At 38.6% G+C, this 27,994-nt stretch overlaps 1 protein-coding gene across 2 annotated transcripts in view; it reads left to right on the top strand.

The window, feature by feature from the left end:
* Positions 1-599: 599 nt before the first annotated feature.
* Positions 600-27,994, top strand: part of LOC129060980 (carbonic anhydrase 1) — a 52,539-nt gene continuing 25,144 nt past the window's right edge. Inside the window, exons 1-2 of one of the 2 annotated variants that reach the window (XM_063726639.1) lie at positions 621-723; positions 25,564-25,646. The gene's annotated coding sequence lies outside the window, so the exon portion shown is untranslated. Of the gene's footprint in view, positions 724-25,563; positions 25,647-27,994 lie in introns of both variants that reach the window. The other variant, XM_063726638.1, reaches the window with a different exon arrangement.

The following is a 27,994-nucleotide window of genomic DNA, read 5'->3' as shown; positions in this document are numbered from 1 at the left end:
TAACAGAAAGCCTAGATCACAAAACCATCACCCTAAAAAAAACATGCCTTACATATTTAACACACTCTGAAATCCAGTCAAAATATGACTAAAGGCCCTTGCCATGACTGATGTATTCTCCCGGCCAACACCAAACAAATGGGAGCCTGGTTACAAGTCAGCCTTCAGGGACTTGTCACATTTCTACTTGGTTTCTTCCTTGTTATTGTCATAATAAAATGTTTTCTATGCTGTTTGGTGCAACTTAGGCCTTATTCTGTAGAAGTCTCCTCTACTATTCAGGCCACTCAAATACCCCAAATAATTGAGTTCAAAATCGACATCAAGATATAAAGGAGTCAGTGACTAAATATATTTTATATATGGTATTTTTATTGATTATTGTGCTGTCTTGACCTAGTATGGAGGCCTCTGCTAGAGGCTGGTCAGTTTCCTCTCTTGAGCAGCTGATTAAATCCACACCCCAACCACTTCCCTTATCAGGTTCTCACACTCCGGGGCCACTATGTACCCACTCTAATCACCACAGGGCCAGATATCAGACAATTAAGGACAGCGCCCATGCCCCAAAGCCTGCGAAAATTATGCAAATTATTCAACCTAGCTAACCCCACCCTTTTTGCTCTACATAAGCTGCCCTTTCCCCCTCCAGCTTGTGGTACCCGGTCCTCAGGTGCAACCCCTTGCGTGGTCCTCTGTGGCAGCCTTCTCTCATTTGGAGCTGTAAGTAACAAAGACTTCTGCCTTTCATCTAGCTGAGCATTGAAGTGTTTTGTCCGACAGCCAAAAGAATCTTTAAATCTTATAAAATACAGTCGTACCTACATCTTAATTACTATTCAATGAATGAAAGCTGTAAAGTTTAAAAAGCCTTTATAGTTTTTCTAAACCTTTTATATTTATCAAGCAGATATCTGTAAATCTGAAAAGGATAATATAAATTACCTTTTTTTTTTTTGAGACAGAGTCTTACTTGGCAGCCTAGGCTGGAGCACGGTGGCACCATCTCTGCTAACTGTAACCTCTGCCTCCCAGGTTCAAGTGATTCTCCTGCCTCAGCCTCCCGAGTAGCTGGGATTACAGGCACATGCCACCACACCTGGCTAATTATTGTATTTTTAGTAGAGGGGATTTCACCATGTTTGCAAGGCTTGTCTCGAACTACTGACCTCAGGTGATCTGCCCTCCTCAGCCTCCCAAAGTGCTGGGACTACTGCAGGCATGAGCCACCGCAACCGGCCAATATAAATTACCATTTAAACTTATTCCATGACTAATGTTCAATTTGACGTTAATTCCCCTAAACAATTAATGCAATTGATAGACTTGGTTAATTAAGTTCCTTTAAATATTATATATTATATCAATTACAAATTTATTCTACCTGAATCTCTCAAACATTTCAAATGCCTGACACATTAGTATCTTTTATACATCTTGCAAGTTTACAAAAGGAGGGAGGGGGTTCTAATAATTAAAGCAATTCCAGTAAAAGTAATAAACCAAATGTATGCAGTACTAAGTTATGTTCTCTTGAACATTCAAACACTGTGTATAGACTGAAGAAAATGCTCTTGTACTTTAAAATTGAAATTATATGGTTCATATATCTTATTTTCTAATATATCAGGTTATATTAAATGCTTCAAGTAACTTAACAAACAATCTTTCATAGGTTATCTCAAGGATTAAATAATTAAATTTCTAAAGTTAATACAAACGTGTTAATACTGTGGATTTGACTAACTTCAACATTCTTATAGTTATTTCTCTCTTCTCCCAGTATTGTAAAGCCACTTATGCAAATAAAGAGAATAGAAAGATGTATGATCTGATTGGGCTGAGGATACTGTATCAGAGAATCAAGGCCAGGGTTGAAGTGTCAGTTAAAGAATTTGAGAGAGGGTCAGGGACCTAATTAGGTACCACACATGGCCAGGGTGCCTCTACACAACCCAAAAGTCAATCTGCTGGGCATCTCCTTGAGGTAACAGAGCTTTCCAAACTCACAATGTTTCATGCAGTCTAGTATATCATGTGTACCCTTACCTAGTTTTATTTTATTTATTTATTTATTTATTTATTTATTTATTTATTTATTTTTGAGACAGTGTCTCTGTCGCCAGGCTGGAGTGCAGTGGTGGAATCTCGGCTCACTGTAACCTCTGCCTCCTGGGTTCAAGCAATTCTCTTGCCTCAGTCTCCCGAGTAGCTGGGACTACAGGCATGTGACACCACGCCTGTCTAATTTTTGTATTTTTAGTAGAGACAGGGTTTCACCATGTTGGCCAGGATTGTCTCAATCTCTTGACCTCTGATGATCCGCCTGCCTCGGCCTCCCAAAGTGCTAGGATTATAGGTGTGAGGCACCGTGCCCGGCCCCCTTACCCAATTTTTAAAGTTACCTCTTTCATAACTTTTTTGTTTTTTTGAGACAGAATCTCACTCTGTCAACCAGGTTGGAGTGTAGTGTCACGATCTCTGCTCACTGCAACCTCTGCCTCCCGGTTCAAGCAATTCTCATGTCTCAGCCTCCCAAGTAGCTGGGATTACAAGTATGCGCCACCACGCCCAGCCAATTTTTGTATTTTTAGTAGAGATGGGGTTTCACCATGTTGGCCAGGCTGGTCCCAAACTCCTGACCTCAAGCAATCAACCAGCCTGGACCTCCCAAAGTACTGGGATTAAAGGCGTGAGCCACCATGCCCAGCTTCTTTTATAACTTATAACTGTGTAATTTGATAGTTGAAATTCCCTCTGTAGGATATTATTCAGTACTGGACTGAATTTAATCTCTTTATTGCCTGATTGGGGTCAACTTGTGTTTTACGTGTTTTATATCCAGTTCAATATCAAGAATCCTTTTGTCATTTTATTGGCCATTCCCTACGTGATTAACACTATCTACTGAACACTGTATCTTAGAATATTACCCACATTTGCATCAAGCTCATGATCTATAGCTCACCTACATCCACCATTCTATTTTTGAAATTTGGGATAGCAATTGCCAGGATACAGTTGTTCTGCCTGAGTCTTCACTGCACCTCAAGTTATTTTGAGGTTCATCCATCTTATCTGAACTTTCTCTGTGCTCTGGATTTTATTTCTCTCCAAGAGACACAAACTCATTTAGAGCATGTAGATCTTCCCTTGGGATGTTTCTGCCTATTTTATTCCTTGTTTCTATCATGCCAACATTTGTTCTAATCTTTCTATTTGTTCTAATTTTTTTTTTCAAAAGAAAAGGAAAAAAACAGGTATTTTAGGCACCACTGGTCAGTGTAGGGCCGGTGGGTGGGACATGGCATTAGATGTGCTAGTTGAGCAGAGCTGTGCTGTTAATTTTCTGAAAGTGGTAACAAAATACATAAAATAAAACAGTGCAATGCCAGGACAGGCCAGCATGAGATAGGTGAGTTCTTCCCTCCGAAGCCTTCCTTCCAGGCTGTTTTATGTGCCTTTCCTTAGTGTGTCCTTCCTGTCTAATTAGGTTTCTCTCATTGCCCTTGTCCTAATGTTTTACAGTTATCTAAGGTGGAATAGCACAGTGGAGAGAAGCAAAAATATTGGAGTGAGACAGACTTAGGCAGAGGTGGCAATATTGTAAAAATAATGATGCTTAAGATGTAAGACTATTCATTGCTTGATTTACTTCCAAGATCCCAGAAGGGCACAAGAAATGTGTTCACACAATCATATGTTTTAAATAAAATTTGCAAAAGATATTTAACCACAATCAGTCAACCCCATTATCATTTTACTCTGACTGTCCGGCATCATATTTCCTGTATCAGGTGGTATTGGAGGGTCTGTGGGCATTTTTGAGACCCAAATGGGGGAAGTTGAGTTGAGAATAATTTCAGTTTGGCTTTAGTGGGACATATTTATGTGGGTGTCAGTCATATCTGTATATTGATAATTTATTGCTAGCCATTCAGGGTAGCATCCACTATGCCAAAACAAATATGCAGGGCCAGAAGTCATATCAAAAAGTGAAAGTGTGCTTCCCAATGGCTCCCAGGTTCAGAAATTTGTAGGTTATTGAAGAGAAGCAGATGGTGAAATGCACAGAGACAAAGCTAATCCAGGGAAAATAATTTCAATCATCCAGTGTGTAAAGCTGCAGACAGAGAATTTGGTTTTAGAATTTGACCAGAAAACCTAGTTAAGACAGGTTCTGTCAGGAATGTATCTGATAATGTCTTATGTACAATTAAAACCACATCATACGTTACAAAATTTTTTTGATGAAAATAGTACAAAATTAAAGAATCCTGTGTATTAAGACGCAAACCTATAGCAGTACTTCAAATGTGTGTGAAATTTTATGAATCCCAGTATTAATAAGAACAAACATAAATTTTAATCAACTGTGCTTGAAATAAGACTGAAATATCTTTCTATTCTCTCTACAGAAAATAATATAAAATTTTTGTTATATGAAGAGATAATCCAGAATTATGAAATTAAAATATAGATAAAAGCTATTAGAGAATTCTGTCTGGCATTGGCTGAATATAAAATATTGTTTTTTTGATTATGTGATATTTTTGATATTTAACTTTATAAAATATTTGATTTATTATAAATCATTTTCTTGTTCTAAATAGATATTCACTTTTGTCACTAATTTTATTATTAATTTTGTATTCTTTTTGTGGTAAAATTAAATTTACTACTTTAAACATTTTAAGGTATACAGGTCTGTGGCATTAAGTACATTGACGTTGCTGTGCAACCCCCATCGCGCATCATCTCCATAACTTTTTCATCTTTCCAAATGGAAACTCCATATTCATTAAACAATAACCCCCCACTCCTTCCTTCCCCGAGCTCTGGCAGCAATTATTCTATTTTCTAGCTCGATAAATTTGACTATTCTAGTTATCCCATATAAGTGGAATCACACAGTATTTGTCCTTTTGTATATGGCTTATTTCACTTAGCACAGTGTCTTCAATCTTCATCCATATTGCAGCATGTATCATTTCTTTTTAAGGCTGAATAATATTCCCTTGTATATACAGTAGTCCCCCTTATCTGTGAGGATACGTTACAAGACAATACATGAAACCATGGCTGGTACCGAACCCTATAAACACTATGTTTTTTTTCCTTATACAAACACACCTATGATAAAGTTTAAATTATAAATTAGGAATAGGAAGAGATTAACAACAATAACTAATAATAAAATAGAACAACTATAACAATATATCATAATAAAAGTTATGTGAATGTAGTCTCTCTCTCTCAAAATATTGCATTGTACCGTACTCACCTTTCTTGTGATGGGAGATGCTGTGATGTCTCTGTGATGAGATGACAGGAGGTGAATGATGTAAGCATTGTGATGTAGCCATAGGCTACTACTGATCTTCCTTATTTCTGAATCTGTGTAACCAGCCCTTTGCGGTGTGGTGTCACTCATTTCTTGCTTGCTGAAGTCTTCGTAGATGCTCAGTGCTTTCTGGTGCAACAGGTTGTTATCAAAACATGTTTTCTATTCATGTCTTCCACCCACCCATTTAAAGTCTTTTCCGTCTTAACAAAACACCCATCTTCCACTGTAGCTGTAACTTTTACAGTTTGAGTTGCAACAGCAACACTAGCATGAATTTCTTTTTCCTCCTTCACAATTGCCTGGATAGAAGATTTGTTCTTACCATAGATCTTAGCAACCTCAGTATATGACTTTTTTCCTTTCCTTATTAAGCCAAAAGTTTTCAAATTTTCACTTAAAGGAAGGACTGATGGCTTCTCTTTGGCATATCCAAATTACCAGCATCACAAGTCTTGGGCTTTGGGACCATTATGAAGTAAAATAAAGGTTACTTGAACACAAGCACTGCAACATGGCAACAGCAAATCTGATAACTGAGAAGGCTACTAAGTGACTAAGGGGAGGGCAGTGTGTACAGAGGCGATACGATGGACAAAGGGAAGATTCACGGCCCCATCAGGATGGAGTGGGATGCTGTGAGATGTCATCACACTACTCAGAATGGCATACAATTGAAAACGTATTAATTATTTCTGGAGGTTTCCATTTAATAATTTTGGACTGTGGTGGATCATACATAACTGAAACAGAGGAAAGCAAAGCTTTGGTTAAGGGGGAAACTACTGTATATATAGTACCACATTTTGTTTATTCATTCATCTGACGATAAACACTGGGTTTGTTTCCACCTTTGGACTATTGTGAATAACGCTGCTATGAATACAGGTGTACAAATATCTGTAGAAGCCCCTGTTCTCAGTTCTTTCAGATATATACTCAGAAGTGGAATGCTGGACCATAAGGTAGTTCTGTGTTTAATTCTTTGAGGAATCACTATACTGCTTTCCACAATGGCAACAGCTCTTTACATTCCCACCAGAAATGCACAAGGGTTCTCATTTCTCCACATCATCACCAACACTAGTTTTCTGCTGTATTTTTGTCTGGTTGGTTTTCTTTTTGTTTCGTAGTAGCCATCTGATGAGTACAAAGTGCATAATTTTTTAAAGACGGCCTCCCAAAAACCTGGGTCTTCTCTGTGCTCGCGTCTGAATTTTAGTTCTACCATGGCATATGGTCCATCGTCCATGATTTTGTTTCCTCGCTTGTAAAATGAGGATAAAAATAAACATGACTCTAGGATTGTTTTAAAGATTTGGTGAAATAATATATGTGAAACCATTAGCACGTAGTCTACACTTAAAAAGTAGCAATCCCTTTCATTATTATTTACTTACTTGTCTTTCTCCTGTACAACATTATGAGCTCCTCACTCATTTTCTGTCCTCAACACCCAGCATAGGACCTGACATATACTTGGTGTTTAATGGAGGTTTGATGGTTGAGCTTAAAATCATCCATAGAAGACAGGCCACAATTCTTTTAGTCACAATGCATATAGAAGTCAAAAGTTCCTCAGTGAAGAGGAACTGAAAGTAAATATCAGAACCTTGCTGCTCTGTAATTCACTGAGTGCAATCAAGTCTTTATCAACACAGTAAAACCTTTACTGTTCTCATTCTCTAAAGTAGCTTCACTCACGCTCAGCAAATGATTTTATTTTTCTCATTAAGTTGTAAATCATATTACCTCTCTGGGTATTGCTTTAGACAAATATTTGTATTGGGTGGACCCTACCTGACTACTGCTGACAAGATTCTGGTGCACCAAAGGGCAAGAAAGTTTCAATGGCATGTGATTTAGGATGCTGCCCCAGCTGGGCTGATTTCTGCTTAGGTGTACTACACATGGCATTAAAGCCTGCAATATTCAGAGACCCCATTCTTTGGGGGTTGCCTTAGGATTCATGAAAGCCCAGAAACTGTATTCAAAATTGTGAGCGTGTGTGTATACGCACACACACCTGAGAATATGTGCACTTTCAAAGGAAACAAACCTAACTTTTGTCATAATTTCAAAGGAATGCATGACCAAAAGAATTAAGACTAACAGACCTAGAATGCCTAGGGTGGCAGAATCATTATCAAGCCAGAGGCTTACCTTTAGGAAAAGAAACAGGTCTTGAAACAATTTGTGGCATGAGTTCAGATCTTTAGGGGAACTAGAACCCCCAATTACTAGGACCAAGGCACAGAATCAGCTAACCAAACTCCAAGGATGAAGAGTCATTGGAGTTGGCAGGGCAATTTAAATCTCCTTTAAACTCCCTCTAACTGCACATAAGTTAGATCCAGAATCTGTGGATCCATCCTAAAGATGGCAGTAGTCATTATAGCTGGGAGCTATTCAGAGAGGCATTCAAATATCACAGTGTGTCATATGTTAAATGCAGACAACCAAAGGTGATAGAATTATGACATCAAATTTAAAATTCTTAGAAGTATCCAGAATAGTATGAAAATGTAAATTTAGCACTTCTAAGATCCATTTAAACACAATGGCAAATTATATTTTAACCTATTTTGTGTCTTAATCTGATAAGAAGAAATTTGAAATTGTGCATCTTTTAATACAGGACTGAATGAAATAATTTCTGAGAAAAGTCAATAAAAATAAATATTAGCTGAGAAAAGAAAATCTAAGACATAAATTTAAAATAGTGTATCCGTACATACTTATACTACAGGTTGTCATACATTTTGACAGTACTTGTAATTTTTAGAAAATTGAAATTACTTTCTATTTACTCTCTGTAAATAAAAAGCATCTCTACTGAGACATGGTTACTGAGTTCCATATTTACAGAAATGAGCTAGAATGTTTTACTCTCTAACTACAATAAAATCACCCAAGGTGATCATAAAGTTCCCATATCTCTTTCTAAAAAATAAAAATAAAATAGAACAAAGCTAAAAGATTTTAAAACTTTAAAAAAAAATCCAAGGTCTTAGTACTATTAAAAAATGCCTAAGTTTAGAGAGTTTTGATTCAATTTCCTCTTAATTTCACTCTTCCCATGATAATCAGTCACTACCATTTGTATCCCCAGAGGTTTGAATGAAGTCTGACAAAAGTTTACTTCAATTGATTTCCTGCCATTCTGAGATAGGCTGAGACTTTCAAAGTGAAGGAAAAACAGTACAAATAAACATATAAAATACAAGAAGCATAAATCTTTATGGGCTTATAAATTACAGGTATTAATATACAACAATCACTAGTTCTCTAGAACAGTCCTAACCTATTCTATGGCTGTGCCATCTAGCCCTTAATGACAGGGTTCAGCTTCAAAGAGAGCTGGTTCAACATCTCCCCATTTCAGTTCCTGGCCTGATTCCGAAAGGTTTGGTGTCATGTTATTTCTCACTACAGAGGAAAAAGTTTGCTGGACACATTAAACCCTACGTAGCCAAATTCCAGGGATCTTATTTGGTCATATATTACTTGGCTACTTGTTGAACTGTAATCCTATCCTCTACATACAAGTCCAGGACTATAACAGTTTCTTAATCATAAGTAAAAGTAATTTCCAATTAATAAGAAACAGACTCACATGGGTAACAGGCGTAAGGGATGAATGAAAAACATCAAGACTAACCCACCATAGTGCCAGGGTTCCCATTCATTTCCCCTTCAGGTAGCCATTTGGAGTATACTTTTAAAAGAGAACCCTGTTCACATGCTTTCTCTTAAGTACAACTTTTGCATCAACCAAACGTGGACTAGCTATTATGATGCAAAGGACCACGGGAAGCTGCTCTGGCTAAACATCTCCTTCTTGCTGGTCCTACCAGTCCACCGCATTTCATTGTTCAAAATGCATTTCTTTACTTAAGATCGTTGGAGTTGAAAATCACTATGTAAAGCAAAGATGTGACTGGAAGTTACCACATTAAGCTCTTTTCTGTCATTAATGCATTGATATGAATTTGTTTCAAGATGGTTAACTAGCCAAGGTTAGGCATTGAAAGTTGGACAGATGCATCCTAGGCAAGCCGGGGTGATCTCCAAAGTGGGGTAACCAAGAGCATTAGGAAACTGAAGTTGGAAAAGAGAGGGTAGCATGAAAGATGAAATCTGATATAAATAAGGGGGTAGCAGGGCAAAGCCATTTCACAGATCTGTAAACAAACTGCAATGCTGACCTCTGGTTTCCCTAACATAAGAGCTTTCACAAAGTAAACATGTTATTTAAAAATAATATCTCAAATAGCCATGCAGTTATGATGCACAGTTTAACTGAGGCAGGGGAGATTCTCAGAGGGAAGAACCCAGAGATCAGGGTTCAAGGCTGGGAGAGAAGTGGCTACTTCCTTGGAAATGTTCCTAGGTGTCCTGATCTGCCACTGAGCTACAGCCTTCAAACTCAAACTGCAAGGGAAGCTTTTTTCGAGCCTCCCTGGAAAAAACCCATGACCCCAAAATCCTTCCCTCGAAACTCCGTCCAGAGGCTTGGTACTGCTTCAAGTAGAAAATCTGATTTGGATTCTGGGAAGGAGGACCTGTTGGAAAGTTACAAGATTGACATGACAGTGACAAGTCTGGAACCTCCTGGCTCTGATGCACAGTGCTTGAACTCCCTTAGAAATGAAGCATTGCCCCCAAGATAGTATAAAGTTACAGTTATCTAAAGTTTTCTCTCTTTTTTTTTTTACCTGTTTCTCTTTCTCCAAAAAAAAGTTTAATTTTAAGAACAATGAAAAATCAATCTTAAACAATTATAGGGAAACCCAAAAGAGCACACTGTGCATTTCAGCTACTTCAGTCACAATGAAACAATCATTAAAAAGATATTATGTTTCACACAAAGAAAATGTGAAAAAAAAACCCTCCATACTGTTAAAGCAATCATGTACCACAACTAAAGACAGGTAGAGTTTTTAAATTTTAAATTTGGCCGGGTGCGGTGGCTCACACCTGTAATCTCAGCACTTTGGGAGGCAGAGAAGGGCAGATCACGAGGTCAGGAGTTCAAGACCAGCCTAGCCAACATGGTGAAACCTCATCTCTACTAAAAATACAAAAAAATTACCGGGGCATGGTGGCACACTCGTCTAGTCCCAGCTACTCAGGAGACTGAGGCATGAGAATTGCTTGAACCTGGGAGGCAGAGTTTGTGGTGAGCCGAGATTGCGCCACTGCACGCCAGCCTGACAACAGAGTGAGATTCTGCCTCAAAATAATAATTATTATTATTTTATTTAATTTTTTAATTTTAAAATTACAAATGATTCGTAAACATTCTGTCCTCTCTTCTTTCAATATTTTATTTATTTTCTAATATGTATAACTAGCTGGAAAATTGTACAGTTCATATTCTTTTATAACTAATGAAAAGAAAATAAGTGAGATTTAATATATATAAATAATTTTCTATTATTCTTTAATGCTTTTTATTTATTTAGTGCTTTTGTTTTATACAACATACAAAATACTACCGCAGCACATGTAGTGTAATAGACAGCTTAGTCGTAATCTTACTTTTCAAAAAATTGTATATAATACATAATCTCAACCCCAGTATCAGATATCACTTGTGTACATCTTGCCTTTATTCCTATTCTTGCTTCTGGAAATCTTAGCCATTTCTGGCAAAGGGTATACAAGGAATAGTTCTAAAGCAGTGGCTCTCTAAGTGTGTTCCTCAGAGCAGCAGTATCAGCATCACCTGGGACTTGCTAGAAATGCAGATTCTCAGCTTCCATCCCAGACCTACTGAATCAGAAACTCTGAAGGTGAGGCTGGGCAATCTGTGTTTTAACAAAGCCCTCTGATGCACAGAAATGTTTGAGAACCACTCAATTAAAGGAACCACAAGGCAAATATTTTTTACATGCTTCAGAACTTATCCCTAGCTTTGTTTTTCTCTTTTCAATCATTTAATTTAGATGTTTTCTCTTATGCCACAGAGTTGAGTGAGATTTCCCTGACTCCCTTGGTTTTTTTCAAACAAGTACATTTCTTTTCCTCTTAGGAGTATAATTATCATGTAGATCGTACAAAATAAAATAACTTCTCCATGTGTTCATCTGCTTAGGAGATTTCCAATTTTATAAGGCAATAAAATAGTATTCAAAAGGGGGCACAATAGCTATATTGACATGTCAGTAGACATGTAGAAACTATAGAAATGGTTTTTTCCTCTTATAAACTTTTTTTATTGGTTAAAACAAGATTTTATTAAAATATTGGCTTATTTTTAGGCAAGAAATTTTTAATTTTTAAATTCTATAATCTGTCTCTTGGAAATTCTTCAGATTAATATCTCAAAATCTTATAAACTTTTAAATATGAGGTTAAGAAAAAATTTAAATAATTTTATTACAAAAATGATATATGTTCTTTGCAACTATCAAACAATACAGATGTAAATCAAGTAACAATTAACAATCTGTCATCTTTTAAAATCATAGTCTCTTCAAGGCAACAAATGTTACCAGATTGGTGTTTCTTTCTAATCTCTCTTCACTGAATGCATAAGTGTGTAGATGCAAAACAATTTTATATGCAAAATCAGGATCATATTATGCCATTGCTCTTCAATTCACTTTTTACACTTAAAGTATCACAAATGCACTTGTCTAGTATCACTATTTAATTCCATTCCCCTTTAGGTTATTTTGAAATGCCTGCTCTTATAAACATTGATTCAGTTAGCATCCTTGCACATTTATTTCCAATTACTCTTGTTAATTTTTCAATTACACAGACTCCTAAATGGGGAATATTTGAATCTAACTCTATGTCCATTTATAATTTAATTAAATGCTGCAAATGAATTATTGGAGTACTTCGTGTTTCCACAGGAATATTATCAGTCTTTTGAATTTTGCCTCCCATTCCCATGGTCTCTCATTGTTTTGATCTACGTTTCTCTAAACAGTGGTCACATAGATGATCTTTTCTCACACTGTTGGCCATTGGCTATTTTGTGAGCAAAAGGTCAAAAGTCTTCCTTGGAGGCTAAGGGGGAAAAGTGACCTTTTGAAGCTCAGGGTGAGAAACAGCATGATGGGTAGCACACAGTAACTCACACCTGTAATCCTAACACTTTGGGAGGCTGAAGTGGGAGGATCACTTGTGCTCAGGAGTTCGAAACCAGCCTGGGCAACATAGTGGGACCTCATCTCTACAAGGAATCTTAAAAAAAAAAAAAAAAGAAGAAAGAGCATGGTGGGGCTTCTTCCCTCCTTAACTGTGTGGATTAACAATAGTTCTGCTCAAAGTTGCAGTTCCTCTCCAGGGCTGCTAAAGTTGGCCTGCAGAACCAAGCTGTACATAGGACATTGGCAAAGGCAATTTTTCTCCAAAGACCAAGAGACATCTACTGGGTTTCACTGACTGCACTCACTCAGGGAGCCAAGGGTTCTGAGTTCCTTATCCCAGGGCAAAACATCAACCCTGTACCTAGAGGAGACACTGCCCTCTGCCTGGGTCTATAAAAGCCTTCATTATTTTGGAGGTCCCTAGGCCTTGCTTATTCTACTGATTGACTCTCACCTGCAGGGCACTAGCAAGAAGAGGGAGGTCATGGATATGCAAGGAAATTGTCATCTGTCCCAATATTTTGTATTTTCTTCATGTGTATGGCCACAGTTGTTCTCCCTGAACTTAAAAATAAATTAACAAGCCCAGGCTATACTGAAGGTGAAGAGGAGATGGTTTTAAAATAAGTTTTAAAGGGAATCAACAATTTATAAATTTATTAAAATATAACACAAGTAAAGTGCATAAAATGATTTACCAGTTCTTCCAAATGCTCATTTTAAAGCAAAAGCCCTGTGTACGAATGAGTGCAGAACACTGTGGCACAAAGTCCATCTTTGGCTTCCCCAGCCTGCAATGTGAGAGATTCCTTTTACCATAATAATATTAGGGAGGCTCTGTCTAGCCAAGCAGTGCTCATTTTCTTAAGTCATAGAGGTTTATCATGTCAGGCAAAGTTCAGAATCATTTAATCTCACCTTTCATCATCCATGTTGGTAGAGACAGAGCTACCTACTTCTAGATTTATGTGCCTGTAATTTTTTCATGTTGTTCTGAAATGAAGTGCCTGTTAAGTTTACTCCCCAGATAATCCTTTGTTTCTGGAAGTTCATGGAAGTCACCCTTTGTCATCATTAATGTAATATTGTCTCAAAAGCAGGTATTATAACTCAATTCTGAGATTCCCTCACCCTTTTATATACCGATGATGCCATAACTAATTACTCTGCTTCATATAGCTCAGCTGTATCTCCAACCAGGGCCTGAGGCCTCCTCTTAAGCCCCTACCCCATCTGACCACCCACCTCCCCATCTCATCCTGGACCTCTTGCCCACAGAGGGAGAGCAGAGGGCTGCCTCCAGAGCCAAGAGACAGCTGCTGCTGCCAGTACCGTCTAGAAGCTGAACACCTACACCCACCCTCAGCACCTTTCTCTCCACATGCCCCTCGGCTGGCACTGCAGGGTGGATAATGCTCAAGTTAATTTGATACTCCCAGCCCTGTCAGAGTTATGAGCTATTAAAAATTGAAACTTATTTATTCTCCAGGTAGGTTTCACATTTCTGGTACTAAGACGAGGTCATGTCTTAGGGAAAGAAATGGTATCTCTTTCCTGAAAATAGTGTACTAAGATTCTGGCACCTTTTCCAGCGTGAGATTTTTCATAGCTCAGTGGGTATTATAGCAGTGTAGCTTGATTAAAAATTCTGTTACTCTAGTTCCAGATGGTTTTTATTTTGGATGTGCTCAAAGTGTTTGTTCACCACATCACTAATGTTCCATAGAAATAAATTAACAAAATCAATTCACTTGCTTATTCATTCCAATATTTAACAAAAGTTTTTGATTATCTACTGAAGAGAATGGAAGATTCCTAGGATTGATAAAATTCAGACTCTGATTTTAAGAGTCTTACTACCCATCTGGTGGAGAGACAAGTATACACATAAATACAACCACGGTTTCAACGTGTGAGTGCTGTCATAAGAAAGATGTAAAACAAACTCTATGGCAATGCAAAGATGAAAGACTTTATTCAAGAAACACCTATCATCTGAGATGTATTTTTGATGATAGGTTAGATTTTCACAAGTGGATATGTGTGTTTGGGACAAGAGTTGGGCATTTCATATTAAAGAGCAGCACATCGCAAAGTCTGAAGGTAAAGAGAGAAAGACACAGAATAAATTTGGGGTTAATAGCCAGGTGCAGTGGCTCACGCCTGTAACTCCAGCATTTTGGGAGGCCAAGGTGGGCAGATCGCTTGAGCCCAGGAGCTCAAGACCAGCCTGGGCAACATGGTGAGACCCTGTATCTATTGAAAAAAAAAAAAAAAAGAAAAAAGAAAAGAAGGGAAAGGAAAGAAAAGGAATTTGGGGACAACATATAGTCCTGCTTTACTGAAAAATAAACAGTATAAAGGAAACTATTGAAATAAAAATCTGGAAAAGTAGATCTGAGGCCCTTGCCTGCTAGGTTGTGGTGTCTGCCTATTATGCAAAGCACTGGGAAGCTGTCGAAAATTCCCTGACAATGAATGAGGTGACTGGAACAGGGCTTCAGGGCTATCATTCTTGCAGTAGGTCTTTAGCTGTATATGAGGGAGCAAAGGCTTAGACAATGAGATCAGTTAGGATGTGATTTGATGTCAGCAGGTAAGAGGCAATGGTGATGAAAGGAGAAGGAAGGAAAGAACACCAGAGGGGTTGTGAAGATAGAATTGGCAGCATTTACCACGAGAGCCTAAGGAAAGGGAAGGAGACACAGATAACTCCAAACCAGTGGGCCTAGACCCTTACCATTGATAAGGATGGCGACAGTAACCAACACACTGGAGGCAGGAAGGGAACAATCACCAATTCATTTGGAGGCAGGAAGAGCTCAGAGTGTGGGCAAGTCACTCAGGTGGTGCTCCCTTCAGCAGAAAGGCTGTGTAGATGAGTGTTTAGTTAAAGAACTGACATTTTCACAGATATGCCTTGAAAATATGTAAATCTGTATTTCTTAAATGGTTAGCAAGCGGAGCCCTCAACAGCATTTATCACCTGCATGAACAGAATTATTTATTGTGCTGTGCTCCTGTGAATGGTATTCCAGGAATTGGAAAGATGTGGACAAAGTTTTGTTTTAAAATTAACTCTTAAAGAACAGGAATTTCTCTCATTAGTAGTAAAAGCAACAAGAGGTTGCCAAAAGCAAAAGTGTTGAGAAAGAAACATGTTCCCTTTACTTTTTCTTTAAATTATAAGTGAATGGACATGACACAAAACAGCAACCATGATGACTGAGCAAACCTATGTAGACTTCACAGCCCTTATAAAACTCACATCACCCTGACTTGCTTTCGTGCTATTGTGCCACAAGGGAATTGCAGGCAAACAGTTCACATAGATGACTATATTGATAATCATTCTGCCAAACTACACATCTTTAGTTCTTTCTAATTGCTTCTTCTCATGTATCTATTGCTAATATCAGCACTGATATTTTCATCAAAATAATATATGATAAGTTATCTGCCTAAAAATTTCAATAGAATCAATAGAATCGATGGATGACTCTTTTCTGCTACATCAACTACAGCCAATTGAATGATATCCATCAATATCCAGAGAATGATAAGCTTTAGTAATGAAACTATTTGTACATTTTATTATTTCAACCATCACTAACTCCCCTTGCTCTCCCCCTACACACCACAATTATACTCCCAATTTTGCTTTTTAGAAAGCAAAATCCCTGAATCTTTTTCAGCTCTCAGTGAAGCTAATTTCCTTGAATCCCACCCCCTCAAAATATGCCAATTCAATTACACCCAGGGCCAAAAATCATCTTTTATTTCCTGTTTGGCCTGTTTCCTCCTCAATACCCCAACCACCACAACCTTCAAACGCCACCATCACTAAACGAGTCCTTGAGAAGTTTCCCCTTGCTTCCTACCTGTAGTAGGCTAAATAACTGGCCCCAGTGATGTCCACATCTTAATCCCCAGAATCTTTGAAAATGTCTTACACAACACAAGGGACTTCACTGACGTGATTAAATGAAGGATCTGGAGATGGGAGATTATTCTGATTCATCCAGATGGGCCTGATATAATCACAAAGATTCTTATAAGAAGGAGGAAGAAAAGATGAGGGAGAGAAGATTTTATACTGCTTGCTTTGAGGATGGAGAAGGGATCATAAGCCAAGGACTGTAGGAGGCATATAGAAACTGGAAAAGACAACAAAACGAATTCTCCCCTAGAGACTGCAGAAGGAATGCAACCCTGCCAACCCCTTGATTTTAGCCCCAAAAACATATTTTGGATTTGTGACTGCCAGAAGTGTCAGGAGAATAAATTTGTATTGTAAGAGGCTAAACTTTTGGTGATTTGTTTCAGCAGCAGTAGAAAACTACTATATTACCTCTCTGTATGGTCTGCCATAAACTCAATACCATAAAGATGTGGATTGCCTGCCCAGAGAAGGTAACTTGCATGATCGATGTGTACCTTCAGATGATAGTAGCTGGTGAATTGGTGCTAATAGCGCTGGTCCAGTGAAGAAAGGATGAGGTGCAATCCACATGGAGTTTCCACATAGTAAGCCCCACTGAGTGTTAGACATCAAGCTCAATACTTCACGTCTGTTATTTTATTTTATTTTAGTTTATTTTTTGACAGAGTCTTGCTCTGAGTCTTGCTCTGTCACCTAGAGGGCATCTCACATTGCACCTAGGGAATGCAGTGGTGTGATGGCTCACTGCAACCTCTGCCTCCTGGGTTCAAGTGATTCTCATGTCTCGGCCTCCCATGTAGGTGGGATTACAGGTGCCTGCCACCATGCCCAGCTAACTTGTGTATTTTTAGTAGAGAGAGGGTTTCGTCGTGTTGGCCAGGCTGGTCTCAATCTCCTGGCATCAAGCAATCATTCCGCTTCAGCTTCCCAAAGTGCTGAGATTACAGGTGTGAGCCATGGTGCCTGGCCACATTGATATCTCTTTAACATTTTCTTCTTTATTATCTTTTCAAATGTATTTGACACATACAGTGCTTATCTTCTTGGGTATCTGGTGGTCTTCATAAACTCATTATTTGATGATTTGGGGGAGTCCTAAATTCCTAAACTGGACAATCTTTCCTTAAAGAGATCAGTAGCCAGTGGTCATCAGCAACCATGAACCAGTTCAGCTCCCTTGAGAGTGTCTGAGCAGAAGAGTCACAGACTCAGATTTCCCCTCCCACTGGCCTGAGCCTCAGATTTATTATTGGCATCCACTCTCAGGATGGGACACCATGTGTCTCTAAGGTCCAGTTCTCAGTTTTGGGGGGTTTGCTTTGTGTTTAGAGGGAAAAGGTGCATTTCCTGAAAGGATCAATTACTTCTTGCAGAACCCACATTCTCTCCAGGAGTGTGGTCTCCCCAGGGCCTGGTGGTTCTGCAAGAGAGAAATGGTCGATGGCAGATGGTGGTGCAAAAGTAGATGATTTAAATTACGTTTAGGAGGAAGAAGCTATTAAACTTGCTGCTGATTTGATAAATAGATTTTGTGAAAGGAAATATTCAAAGAGGACTCCTAGGTTTCTTCCTTAAGAAATAGGGATGGTATAATGCCATTTACAGTTACCGGAGATGAGAAACAAGAGTTATGCTTGTATCATTTTTAATTGTTTATTCATATATTTATTTATTTATTTAGAGACAGGGGGTGTCGCCCAGGCTGGAGTGCAGTGCTGCAAACACAGCTTACTGCAGCTTTGACCTCCCAGGCTCAAGCAATCCTTCGGCCTCAGTCCACCAAGTAGCTGGGACTACAGGCACATGCCACCACGCTTGGCTAATTTTTGCATTTTTTAGTAGAGATGGGGTTTTGCCATGTTGCCCAGGCTGGTCTGGAATTCCTGAGCTCAAGTGATACTCCTGCCTTGACCTCCCAAAGTGCTAGGATTATGGGCCTGAGCCACTACACCCAGCCAACGCTTGTGTTGTTTTCTAAAAAGGCTTTACTGTTGAGTGCCCAGGCCATTTTAAAAACTTTTTATCTTTTAGATTGACAAGGAAAGGTCAGCAGTGTCTTTAGTTTCACATTTAGGCCTACTTTCAGGGAAAACTGGTATTTCATCTTCTTATAAATAAAATCTGGCTGGCTTGATTTTTCTATTTAAGATATGAAAAATTACTAGATATTTCAAGCAAGTTAGGGTTAGAGGAGGTAAAAGACTACAAAATCTCATATTTTATCTTTCTAGAAGGATTTATGGAAGAAGGGCTATGGAATTTGTTCCCAAAGACTGGCTAACAAAGATTCAATGGGACTTGAACCGTTCTTTCTATATGTTCATAGCTTGCTTTTTCAGTGTCTTCTTTTTAACCAAATGCTACAACCAGAAAACATAATTTGTCTGGAACATCAGCACATGTTTTCCATGGTCTTCCAGGGAATTTAGTCTCCTTATTGGTAAATCATACACAATACCAATAAGTGGGTTTTAAGCTCCGGGACTCAGGTTTCAGGGTATCTGGATGTCCCAGAGTATATCAAAGAGGCCAGTGCACAGAGATAAGATACATGCCTACATTTTTAGGCACATTAGTGGAATAAGCCTTTGTTATAGCACCTACCAAGTTATCAACAATATGTGAAAGACTGTTGCAAGCAGCTTCTTCTGTGCTCTTGCACAAACAAAGATAAACAGAAAATAACTGTTGATGAAATTAGTCTTTTGTTTCTCCAGCTGCCCTGTCCTGTCTCATGTCATTTCCATGCAGGGCTTCCTTTTTATTCGAGGTTCAGTGTCTCTTCTTCCAAACCCTCTCCACCAATTAACACAAGAAGAGTCCTGATATCATCATTTACAAGTGGTTGAATCTTATTTTTCATTCGTTAGCAGTTCCAGGTCTTTCTATTTTTAAGAGTTACTTGAATTTCCCTAGGACTCATCCACCGAACGAAGTCACTGACTCATAGATCTGGCCTGCAGGAATAGATTCTCCCCATACTCCACTCCAGTCAAAACCCACCATGTTAATTCTTGGATGTTTCATGTGCTCAGAAACAAGTCTGCTCTTGTTCTTCCATCTGGCCTTCCAGTTATGGCCTTTCTTGCCTCAAAAGCTATTTTTAAAAGGCACTTCCTCTCTACCTTGGCTTCTGAAAACCATTAAGAGAATATGGCTTTGCTGAGTAGGGTACAGTGTGTGGGTGCCTTCCCAACTGCACAGCATCAAGGTACAAAGTGACACTTCATTTCTTTCAGTTCTCACTGTGTTCAAGGTCCTATGTTGTACTTGGTGAACTAATGGGCTAAAGATTTTGTAAATTACCACCTAAGCCTTCACACAACTTTGCTTTGGCCTTTGATCTCACCAAAATCACCTTGAAAAGAGTTCCTTTTGTTTCTACCTGCCATATTTGCTTCATTTAAAAATAATAATAATAAATTATTGATACCATTAAAGCTTTAATCTAGATTTCCCATTTTCTTGCTTTATCTTTTCCTTCCTGGAGGCAACTGTGATCACCTGAACAGGTAGTTATTTTTCTCGAGTGTATTGTTCATGTGATTGCTACCTAGTCTGAATTTGTAAGTTACATGTTGCATTGCTATGCATATTTTTAAACATTATAAAATTGGTATTATGCTATATACATTGTTCTCCAATTTAACTTTTCTTGATTAATTATGTTTTTGAGAATTATGTATGTTGAGCATATAGTTCTGTTTATACTCTACTGTATAACAATGCCACAGTGTACTTGTCTATTCTCCTGTTGCTGATATGTAAGTGGTTTCTAGTTTTTAGCTACTAATGACTATGCTTCAATAAGTATTTTTCCTTTTAAATGGATTTGAAGCAATAGTAAGTGTGGAAAACTTATTAGGTTGGTGCAAAAGGGTAATTATGGTTTCTGCCATTATGTTCAATGGCAATTACCCTTGTACACCAACCAGATAGAATAAGGATGTGTTGTTCTTCAGAGCTCATACTTAGTTATGGTTGTCACAGAGGGTCATCTACAATTTGGCAGAAGAGTAGTAAGAAGAAAAAGTTGCTTTCCTGGAATATCGCTTTCTTTCCTTTTATCTTCTCCCTAACTCTAACACAACTTTTCACCTCCTCTCTTTCTGCCACCAAAACTCTCATATATTGCCAACCCAGTGCCCATCCAGATCTTATATTGACAATAGCTTGCTTTTGGAATTAGGAAGACCTAAGTTAAAATGCCGCCTCCACTTCTGTGAAAGTTTGGACAAAGCTATATAGATCATTTAAACTTCATTTTTCTCATCTGTAAAAATTTGAGTGATATTAATTACATGATACTGGTATTGTGAGGATTAAGAGACAATATCCGGGAACTTATGGTGGACTGCACTCTTCCCATAGAAAGATAAGGTATATCTCCTCCTCTTGAATTTCGGGGCAGAGCCGGGTAAATGGGCCTCTCCATGTAATTGCTCCAGCAGAATAATTAGCTTTCTAAACAGATGCTCAGGCCTCCCAGAGAGTGTTCCTAAAGAAGGGAAGTAGAGGCTACCAGTCTGATAAGGCCTAAGCCTGGGAACTGGTGCCGGGTCTCTTCCACCATATCCCATTACTCAAAGCAGCAAAAGATATCTGGAATAGCCTCCTAACTGATCTTTTCAGTAATAAGTCTTCCCTTCCTTCAAACCTGTTAATTTCCATTGTGTTTAACATACAGTAACTTGACGTGTGTAAGGTTCTGAACGATTGTTTTGCTTTCTAAACCATCGAATACTACCTTCGCCTGCTCGCTATGCCTCGGCTCTGTTTCAGGTTTTTTGCACATAGCAGACCACCCAAAAACTCAGTGGCTTAGAGTGACAACTTTTGTTTTCTTCTCACTGTTACGGGGTTGATGGGTGGATATTTCTATTGGTTTTACCTGGACTTACTCACTGAGCGCATTTCAGCTGGGTGGCTGAATTTCAGCTGGGACAGCTGGAATGCCAGCACCTTGCTCTCCAAGTGGTATTTCCTCTTGAAGGAGACCAGACCAAGCAGGACTTTCTCACATGGCTCATCTGTGTTCTGAACAAGCACTTATCAAGCCTTCGCTTGTGCTGTTCGCTGATGTCCCATTGGCCAAATAAGTCATGTGGCCGTGCCCTGAGTCAGTAAGGGAGGAGACTACATAAGGGCATGGATAAGAGAAGGCAGGATTCATTGGAGGCCATTAGCATCAACAAGACCCAAATGCCTCATTTTATTTCCTAGAATGCACCGGGCTCTTTTTTGCTTTAAGGTCTTTTCATAGTCTTCCTTTTAATCATTCAACAAATATTTAGGCACCCTCAGACACTGGACAAAATGCTCAGAGCTCTCAAGAGTCTTTCCTTCTAAAGAGGGAAAGCATATAATAAATATATGCAAAACTAGAAAAGATAATTTCAGAAGGTTATAAAACCTCTGAAAAAATAAACTCGGATAATGGGTAGAAAGTGATTGGCAAAAGTGCAGAGTGAAATGAAGTTCAGCCAGGTCAAGAAGGCCTTCTGAGGGGATGGCACTCCATCTGAAAGCTGGTGATAAGAAAGCACAGCAGTGAGGTGTCACAGAGGAGGAGTGTTCTGACCATACCTCAACCTTGGTCATGGCTGTCCTCTCTCCTCTTGCCTTCCTCCTTGTAAGTAGCCCATTCCTGCCCTTACCACTGCCCACCTAGTTTATCCCTTTAGAAAATTCACCACAATTTTGGGTGATTTGCTGTTGCTCCTTGTTTAAGTCCCTCATAAACTATAATGCTAATGAAGATAGAGTTGTTTCTGTATGTTTCTTGGATATTTTCATAGATCTATGCTAAGTTGACATTCAAAAACAATTGCTAAATGAATAAATGAATGAATTCACATAGTCACTCATGCAGGTTGAACACATGACCACAGATGCTCAGGGTGAGACAGGTTCCTATGTCCAGTTCCTCATGGGCCCAGACTACATTTGCCTGTCTCTCAGTTGGGACCAACCCACTGTGCAAGTTCTTTCTACCCTCCTGGGTGTTTCATTTCAGGGGTTCTTTGGACTCTTTGGAACTTCCCTGACTCTGAGCTGAGAACAGTTGCTATTCTGTCCAGCCTAATAGGTTTCAATAAATGTTAAGTCCCAGAGACAAAGCTTTGGGGCCTTGCCCCTTTTCCCTTTAGGAAGTCTGCTAGAATTCATATACAAAATTTCTACCCCTTTTCCCTGCTACTTTCAAATTTGAAATAATAAAAAAAGAGATTTTATTCTATTTCATTAGATACCACCTCTCATGAACAATGATAGCAGCTATCAATCATACTGTAAGTACCAGGTAACTAGACACCTGGCCTATATTATCATTAACCCTCACCACAATCCTGCAAGATAGGATTCTTTTCCCCATTTTCAGATAAGGAAACAGAGGCTTACAGAGGTGAAATAATTTCCACAATAAATCCGAGGATTAAAATGTAGATCAGGTGTTCAGGCCTACTTGAGTCCAGATCTGATGATCTTCCTACCAGACACGTTACCTTTGTGTTGACCCGCTCCACAGTGGGGATAAAAATACAGCTCCTTGTGGTTTTGATTTGCATTTCTCTGATGGCCAGTGATGGTGAGCATTTTTTCATGTGTTTTTTGGCTGCATAAATGTCTTCTTTTGAGAAGTGTCTGTTCATGTCCTTCGCCCACTTTTTGATGGGGTTGTTTGTTTTTTTCTTGCAAATTTGTTGGAGTTCATTGTAGATTCTGGATATTAGCCCTTTGTCAGATGAGTAGGTTGCGAAAATTTTCTCCCATTTTGTAGGTTGCCTGTTCACTCTGATGGTAGTTTCTTTTGCTGTGCAGAAGCTCTTGAGTTTAATTAGATCCCATTTGTCAATTTTGGCTTTTGTTGCCATTGCTTTTGGTGTTTTAGACATGAAGTCCTTGCCCATGCCTATGTCCTGAATGGTAATGCCTAGGTTTTCTTCTAGGGTTTTTATGGTTTTAGGTCTGACATTTAAGTCTTTAATCCATCTTGAATTGATTTTTGTATACGGTGTAAGGAAGGGATCCTGTTTCGGCTTTCTACATATGGCTAGCCAGTTTTCCCAGCACCATTTATTAAATAGGGAATCCTTTCACCATTTCTTGTTTTTGTCAGGTTTGTCAAAGATCAGATACTTGTAGATATGTGGCATTATTTCTGACGGCTCTGTTCTGTTCCTTTGATCTATATCTCTGTTTTGGTACCAGTACCATGCTGTTTTGGTTACTGTAGCCTTGTAGTATAGTTTGAAGTCAGGTAGTGTGATGCCTCCACCTTTGTTCTTTTGGCTTAGAATGAGATACCATCTCACACCAGTTAGAATGGCAATCATTAAAAAGTCAGGAAACAACAGGTGCTGGAGAGGATGTGGAGAAATAGGAACACTTTTACACTGTTGGTGGGACTGTAAACTAGTTCAACCCTTGTGGAAGTCAGTGTGGCGATTCCTCAGGGATCTAGAGCTAGAAATTCCATTCAACCCAGCCATCCCATTACTGGGTATATACCCAAAGGACTATAAATCATGCTGCTATAAAGACACATGCACACGTATGTTTATTGCGGCATTATTCACAATAGCAAAGACTTGGAACCAACCCAAATGTCCAACAATGATAGACTGGATTAAGAAAATGTGGCACATATACACCATGGAATACTATGCAGCCATAAAAAATGATGAGTTCATGTCCTTTGTAGGGACATGGATGAAATTGGAAATCATCATTCTCAGTAAACTATCGCAAGAACAAAAAACCAAACACCGCATATTCTCACTCATAGGTGGGAATTGAACAATGAGAACACATGGACACAGGAAGGGGAACATCACACTTCGGGGACTGTTGTGGGGTGGGGGGAGGGGGGAGGGATAGCATTGGGAGATATACCTAATGCTAGATGACGAGTTAATGGGTGCAGCACACCAGCATGGCACATGTATACATATGTAACTTACCTGCACATTGCGCACATGTACCATAAAACCTAAAGTATAATAATAATAATAAGAAAAGAAAAAAAAAATACAGCTCCACTGTCTCTTATCTCCAGCTCTGAAATCCAAAAATTTCTGAAAACCAAAACTGTTCCTGAAAACACATGACCTGATGTGACCTGAACTCATCTGTGGGCCTAACCTGACCTGACACGAAGCTATTTATAGTCTTTATTTATTCCCTGTACTATGACTATTCATACTTTTGCTCCAAAAATAGTAACATGTTCAATTACAGGGTACTCCCCCAGACCCTGATAAGGGAATTCATATATAGTGTTTGCATTGTATTGCTTTCCAAAAATCTGAGAAATTCTGAATTCTGAAACACATGTGGCCCCAGGGTTTTCAGGTGTGCAACTGTGATTCTGTAATAATAAATTATGTTTGTGAATGGTTTTAGAGCTCACAAAGTTTTTAAGGGTTGAGGAAATTTTATTTTGTTTTCCTCTAGTACACAAAGAGTAATTTAGGAGATTTATCTGCACCTTATTTTCTTACTCTTCCATAAAGCAGCTTTATTCCTGATTTCAGGCTATTAATCATACTTGATCCCAACAGAAGTCTCAAGTTATTTCTTCTTGCAGAAAGACATTTAGTTTTAAGATTAAGAGAAATGAAAAAAAAGGAAAGCACTTTTCAGAAGCACTCGTATTCACTTCACTTAAACTAACTCTAAATTTTTAATTTCCTAAAATAATGGCTTAGAATAGCACTAAAGTGAATACACTAAATGGATCCAACCATTAAAACGTATTTTAAAAATAGTGAATAAATATTTTTAAATGTAAGAAAACAATTATAATAAGAGTACCTTGCATTTATTAATTTGCAATTTATAAAACATTTTCACCTACCTGATCTCCTATACAATAATAATTATTATTATCATTATAGGAAAGTTGCCATTCACTGAGTGCTATCTTTTCATGAGACACTTTATATATACTATTTACTTATCCTCACAACTGTTTAAGGTTGTTATTATTATTTCTACCTCACAAACAAGAAAATTGAAGCTCAATGAGGCTGATATATTTGCTTCCAATTGCACAAATAGAAGGTTAGAGTGAGTACCTGAGAAAAGCTGTGTGTAGAAGGCATTTACTTTTTGGTATTTTATTCTTACCAACATATGACAACATTCAATGTGTTTTTAATTTCAAGGTTCCTGATTGTCATGGAAAAAACTCTTGGGCTGGAGGCACAAAAAGTAGGATCAAATATCAACACTGCCACCCTGACTTCTGGCAAGTGACAAAATATTTCAACTTAAATCTACTCATTTGTGAAATGAAGGACATTATATTCAGTCCGCACGTTTTCATGGGAATTATGTCAAATACTAGAAGGATTAAATGCTAGTAAAGGAAGCCAAGAAAGTCATGGCAGGCTGAGGTTCTTGATCTTTCAATAAGAAGAAGAAAAAAAAACTAGACCTGCCATTTATCACTGATCAAAATGGCTTGGTTCACACAGTAAGTTTAGCTTCAAGTTACATTAAAACAAAATAAATAAAATACACTTAATCACTTTTTTAAAATAAAAAATATATACTTTTTAAAGTAAAAATTTAAATCTGGGCCAAGCACAGTGGCTCATGCCTATAATGCCCCTACTTTGAGAGGCCAAGACAAGAGGATTCCTGGAGCCCACGAGTTCAAGACCAGCCTGAGCAACATAGCAAGACTCTGTCTCTACTGAAAGTAAAAAAAAAAAAAAAAGGAACTAGACATAGTGGCATGCACCTGTAGTCCCAGCTGCTTGGGAGGCTGAGGCGGGAGGATCGCTAGAGCCCAGGACCTGGATGCTGCAGTGATCTGCACCCAGCCTGGGTGACAGAGCAAGACCCTGTCTTTTAAAAATTTGTTTTTAATTTTTAAATGAAAAAATAAGTGCACAGGTACATTTAGTTGCTTTCTCACTGAGCTTTAAAGTTTCTTTCTTTGTATATTCACCTTCATACCTCAGTTAGAGAAAAACAATTTTGGGGTGATGTTTCTCAGTGTTCATGTGTACCATTTCTTCCTTTGCAGCTACAGTTTTTCTCGCACAGCAGTCAGTGATCTCAGTGCTCTGATTGGCTGCATTTCTCTCAACCTCTGGTTCAAGCAGTCACTTGACCCTGCACTCAACTAGTGGTCAGTATCAGGCCATGAAAAAGGGTGAGATAAGAGGGTCCTGGAGTAGAAGCTGGGTTGAGCTGGCAGGAAGGGGGTGGGCAGAGCAGGGACATGCATCCTGACACAGGCAGCAGTCAGTGGCTGTGAAATAAGACCAACCACAGGTCAAAGGCAAGGTCACAGTCTAGATTGGAAAACTGGGGCTAAGGTCCAGAGAGCTGAGTTGCTCCAGACGGCACAGGACAGAATGGAAAGCAGGCATACAGGTACAGGTTGGACATTCAAGCTAACCTAAATCTAGCTTCCAGAAAAGACAGGTCCATACATATCTATTCCAGGATGTAACTAAGGTATGCTCCCTTGGTTTTAAGACTGTGCTCACAAACTTGTTTTCTCTCTTTATATCAAACACAAAAGTTGTCCTGGAGAGCTATTTATAAGGACAATGAGACTGCTCCTGCCTCCCCACCACCACACACACCTTTCAATCAGAAGCTGGTTCGCCACCATGAAAGATCTCTCTTCTCTGTTGTCTCAGTGACTTCCACTGGTGACTCCATCTTGAATCTGCTATCAATCATGTAAAAGTCATCCTTGTTCTATGAGCTGTTTGTTTTCCTTTACTTTGTATATGTATGAGGAATCAGATATTTTTTAAAGCACTCTAAAAACAGATCATCCCAACAAGATTTTGTCTTAGCACTTTTTCTGGAAGGAAGAATGGACTTCTCTGTTAAAAAGTGGTACTCTGGGGTGTATCTAAGAGATGAATTTCCTTCCATTCAACTTTCCCTTTAAAGAAAGCTGTTACTTTGTCTCTCTCTAGATATGTTTTTCCTTATGTTAAAAAAGAAAAAAGAAAAAAAGAAAGAAAAATGGGCCAGGCACAGTAGCTCGCACCTATAATCCCAGCACTTTGGGAGGCCAAGGTGGGCGGATCACTTTAGGTCAGGAGTTTGAGACCAGCCTGGTCAACATGGTGAAACCCCATCCCTACTAAAAATACAAAAAAAAAAAAAAAAATTAGCTGGATGTGGTGGCACGGGCCTGTAATCCCAGCTACTTGGGAGGCTGAGCTGGGAGGATCTCTTGAACCCAGGAGGCAGAGGTTGCAGTGAGCCGAGATCCAAGTCACTGCACTCCAGCCTGGTTGACAGAGTAAGACTCTGTCTCAAAAAAAGAAAAGAAAAAAAAAGTATGTATTACCTTTCCCTCCCTGTCAGGATAGTTATTAGAATCTAAGCAGTGAGAAGTCATTGAGAAGAACAAAAATCTGTGTATTTATTTATAAGGTATTCATATTACTAGGCCCCTTTTCCTGTATCCAGGGCAAGTCCTCTCCATATACAAGGAAATGTACCATTCATTTCAACTTTGTTTATAACAATGAGAAATAACCTAAATGCCCGTTGATTGAGGAATGGCTAAATAAACAACGGCAATCCATAAAAAGAACATTGCAAAGCCAAATAAAA

Source organism: Pongo abelii, chromosome 7 (genome assembly GCF_028885655.2).
Source record: "Pongo abelii isolate AG06213 chromosome 7, NHGRI_mPonAbe1-v2.0_pri, whole genome shotgun sequence".
Lineage (NCBI taxonomy): Eukaryota > Metazoa > Chordata > Mammalia > Primates > Hominidae > Pongo > Pongo abelii.
Note: the sequence above shows the minus strand (reverse complement) of the source record. Positions and strands in the feature narration are given on the sequence as shown.